Here is a 5,000-nt window from a genome sequence, read left to right on the forward strand (position 1 = left end):
AAATATTTAAGCTTTGAGTTTTCATTAATAAATGGACGCTTCAACATAGTCATCCTCATCCTCTATTATTGAAAATACCATGCAATGCGGTTTTTAAATGCGTGCTTTGATAATTTACAGACTTCATTCTGGAGTGAGTTCCAAAGTTAAGCACCTTACGTCGTAAAAGACCCTTGACTGTGATTTAGTCTTGAGGTTTTGACATAAAAGTTACCAGAGGAGGAAAATCTGGTTTTATGTTGATTCATGTGAAGAAGAAATAAAGAAGGCGACAGCAGCTGGGTTCTAGGCTCACAAAATTACATTAAAAGTAGAGCACATTATCTTAAGATTATTATTTGTTTAAATGGGTTTTGGCAGCTTGCCCCCACGCAGCAAACCATAGGAAAGGAAAGGTAAGGTCAGAGGAGGGGTTTCATTGAGGGCCGGGAACCGGGAAAACTAACCGGCTGTGGACATGACTTTGCCCGGCTGCTTTCAACATCTCAACGGACTGGGTTTTTTTTTAAAAATACAGTTTTCTCCTTTACTTGATCTGTCTTCTGTTGTCAAAATGTCACAATTTCGTAAGATGAGTTCAATTCAACTCAACTCAACTCAACTCAGAACGAATCGCTCCATAAAAGCCCACCTGAAACGTCCCAATGTTGCATGTTTTGCTATGGGAGCCCAGAAAAACCGCGGTCGATCGCCGATTATTTCTCTTCGCGAGCCAAATTGCCTCTAGCTGAGAAAAGGCCAAGATGATTTTTTTTTTTGTGTCACATTCATAAACTAATTTTCTTGTGGATATTAATATCACATCATGAAATTGTCTGTGTTTTTCTGCATTATGAAGCTCAAAGGAATCCTCTTCAACATTTTTCAGTGGTCGAAGAACATGGCTTTGGGCTTCAGAATGCAGGAAAACACATCTCTGCAACTTAAGAATTTCACACTTTTCTGGGGGAACATGCCCCAGACCCCACTAGGAGGGAAGGCCCTGCAGCCTTCCCAATATTTTGCCCGGGTGTTAAACCCAAACGACCCCCTGCTTCAAACCTTCATGAAACCCTTGTCAGAGATCGATACACAGTATAGTTAAAAGAGTCAGAAGAGGGATGAAGTGTCTGAGACTAGCAACCATTCCAACCAAAATTATTCTACTAATTTTCTGCGTGTTATATACTGTCAATTTGAAATTTCCCACTCAGCTTACTGTCTAGCAAAACTCTGAGAAACTTTACATAGGTTTTACTTTCAACAAGAGTAGGAAGCTGGGTTTTGTTATCAATCATATGAATATCAACAGTCTGAGAGTGATGTGTATTACATTGATATGGCCGGAAGATAATATGATATGTCTTTATAATACAAGTGAAAGCTAATTATGAGCATTGAGCTAATCCGACACTTTTAGTCTGTCAACAGTTGTCTCATGAGATTTTAAATTTTTGTCAGCATACGACAATTATTTAAGTAGTGTCATCACGAAAAAGAAAGAACACAAGCTTTGATGGAGTATTAAATATTTCATTAATGTAGATCAGAAACAACAATGGACCCAACACAGAGCCGGATAGATTGGAATCCTGTTCAGTGACTTGTGAACATCCAAGAAGATATAGATGAAAACCAATCATATACAGTACGGTACCCCTGATACTATCGTGATTAACTTTCTGGAGCAGGATCGCATGATCGACAGTATCAAAAGCTTCTTTTAAATCTTTGAAGATTCCACCAGTGAATAACTTTTGGTTCGTGTTACTTTGAATGGCATTAACGACTCGGATGTCAAGAATATTTTAGCATGCTGTGTTGAATGCTTTTTCTGAAAAGCATATACTGTGATTTAAACAGGATATCATTGCTGTAAATAAAGGCATTAAGATGGTGGTACACTAATTTTTCAAAAATTTGATTAAAGATGGAAAGTATATGATATTGGCCGGCAATTACCAACTTCATGTTCATTGTCACCTTTGTAGAATTTCATCTACATGTCTACATGTTCCAGCACTAGGCAAAGTCCCTTTTTCACTTATGGCTGTTTAAGCTTAGGTGGCCTCATACACCGAAAGCCTCTTTAGAGACGTCACTGCCAAGCCGGCCACTTCTGCTGGAGAGAACAGGACAGCCATAACAGTGGGGCCTCCATTCCCTACTTTTTTCGAATAGTGTTCGCATGTGTGGGTTCTTCAACGTCCCAGAGGAAACTTATATGAACATAGAAGATATTTGTGAGATGGGGCCTTCGGTTTATAGTCCTTATCCGAGAAGACTTGAAAGTCTAACCATTTGCAGATGAAATTACAAAGGCAGCACTTTCTCCTCAGTTACTTTAACATCCTGAGTGTTGATCTGGCCAGGGTTTGAATCCGCGACCTCCCGCATGACAAACCGATGCTCAAGCAACTGAGCTACCAGTGCACTGTGGCTAAAAATAAAGGGATTGGTGAATTCTACGATACACGGGCAACACCAAATCCCATAAACCAGAAAAATAAATCTGGAATCTAGAATCGGCAATCTGGACTCAGGAATTCAGAACCCAGAATTCACGATACTTAACATTCACTCGTAAAAAGAAGACAAAAGTTCACTGAAGTTAAGTGCTGTCCAGCAGGTTTAGTATCTGGATTGGTGACTTCAACCTAGCTTAGCTGAGAACAGTGAATGTGCGCCTCACAGGCAGCACAATCATGGCATTTAGGGTCTCTGTAATTTTTCACTTTTATCTCCTGCTACCTTAAGTTAGAGAGCAGCTATTTATTTGAATGCACTTCTGATGGCGCTCACTTACTCAAGATCGGCACTATGTAGTGTTTTGTCGTCGGTTTCTCTCACCAAACCGCTTAACTGGACTCTATGGCGAACAATGACTGAGATTGGTATTTCAAGAGCAAGACCTACGCGTTGTGGCTGTAGAGCTGGCCAAAGGAAGAGAAGACTTATTGCAACTATCGAGGGCTTCACAGCAAGTTCATTCTACTCAAGATTGTTTTATTGCTGGGGAAGATATGGGGACTTAGAAAATGGTGGCCATTTGAATATTCCTTCGCGGGACGAAATAATTGACACCTATCACAGTCGCAATGAAAACAATCCCATTGTTACTGACCGACCTTTGTCGTCTGCCGCGGTTAATGACTGTACAGTTAAACCAACACTGTGCTCGGTGATTGTTCGGTCGGCAAAATCCAAGTCTGCTGATTTAATATTTATTCATCTGGTGCTGATCTGTTTGCTCTTACTGAGACTTGGCTCAATGCTAATGACACTGCGGCAAAAACTTGAATTTATCCCGCCTGGTACGCATGACTTTATCCACTATAATCGATCAGGACGCAAAGGAGGCGGAACAGGACTGCTCTTGAGAGAGAACATTGGAGTTACATGTAAGAAAATTGATGCCGGAGAGAAAACCTCGTTTGATTCTCAGAATGGAGCCTAAGAATGAATGCTTTCCAGGCTAGGCCGTCTATTATTTATCGCCCACCGTATTCTGCTCAGCATCCAGTGACTCTGAAAACGTTTATAGGCGAGTTTGCTACTTATCTGGAATCCATCATATTAATTCAGTGACTCTGAAAACGTTTATAGACGAGTTTGCTACTTATCTGGAATCCATCATATTAATTAGTGCCTGAGCCGTTAATTGTGACTGGGGACTTGAACATCCATGTAAATGATACAAATGAACCCAACGCTTGCGAGTTTCTGGATTTGCTTGTATCTATGGGTTTAAAGCAGCATGTGAAGGGTTTGACACATGAGGGCGGCCATACCCTGGATTTGGTCATCACCAGGGAACATGATGACGTCATCAAGAGTGCGCCAGTCATTGACCGGTTTATATCTGACCATGCTGCAGTACTTTGTCCCTTAAACTCTGTAAAACCGCCAGCTGTTGTGAAGGAGATCAATTACAGACAGCTGAAGGCTATTGACATGGATGTATTGCGTGTTGATCTCAGGGATTCTGATCTGTGTACCAAGGAATTTACAGATGTGGATGAAATGGCCAGCTGCTACAACTCCGCCCTCCAGGCCATTCTTGACAAACACGCACCTCTGAAAACTAAGAAGCATGTTCCCTGGTTTAACAGTCAGATGAAGGCTGCCATACGGGCTAGACAAAAGGCCGAGAGGATTTGGCGCAAATCTAAATCTGCACATGACCTTAGTGTTTTTAAGGCGAAGAAAAACCATGCAACATTCATCATGAATCAAGCCCGTTGTGAATATTACACCAGTCACATTCAAGAAAACAACTCTAAGCAGAGGAAGCTATTCCAATCTACTAAGGCCTTGCTGTGTGATGCTAAGGACGTTTCTTTCCCTCCGGGCGACCCTGACGAGCTTGCCAATGATTTTGGCAACTTCTTTGTCCAGAAGATTGAGAGGATACACTCAGCGTGGTCTCAATCGCCTCCTCACGCGGATGAGCATACCGCATGCGCCGATGGACGGTCTACCAGCTTCCAGTCCCTGACGCAAGATCAAGTGCGCATGCGCACTGACAAGGTGCCTAAAATAATCATGCCAGCTTGACCCGGTCCCAAGGTCAATTGTTGTTCAGTTGCGGGACATTTTGCTGCCAGTAATAACCAAGTTAGTCAATCTTTCTTTTGATACTGGCCAGTTTGCTGGGACCTGGAAAGAGGTGCTTGTCTTGCCTTCTCTTAAGAAGCATAACTTGGACATTGCCTATAAGAATTTCCATCCAGTGAGCAATCTCACTTATATATCCAAGCTCTCAGAAAGGGCGAGTGTCCATAACTTCACTGAGAATTTGACAGTCACCGAGCGCCATTCCCTGCTGCAATCTGCGTACAAGTCTCTACACAGCACGGAAACAGCTTTACTTAAGTAAAAAATGACATCCTGATGTCAATGAATCAACATCATGTCACCCTGCTTGTTTTATTGGATTTAAGTGCAGCATTTGCCACGATACACCATGATAAGCTGATTCAGCGTCTCGAGTCTGACTGCGGAGTAACGGGCAATGCCCT

At 42.0% G+C, this 5,000-nt stretch overlaps 1 protein-coding gene across 1 annotated transcript in view; it reads right to left on the reverse strand.

Annotated features, from left to right (window-relative positions):
• The window catches only part of LOC138012407 (NLR family CARD domain-containing protein 3-like), a 56,524-nt gene that overhangs the window by 27,174 nt on the left and 24,350 nt on the right, over positions 1–5,000 (reverse strand). The gene's annotated exons all lie outside the window — the stretch shown is intronic.

The sequence above is a fragment of the Montipora foliosa genome, chromosome 8 (assembly GCF_036669935.1).
Source record: "Montipora foliosa isolate CH-2021 chromosome 8, ASM3666993v2, whole genome shotgun sequence".
NCBI lineage: Eukaryota > Metazoa > Cnidaria > Anthozoa > Scleractinia > Acroporidae > Montipora > Montipora foliosa.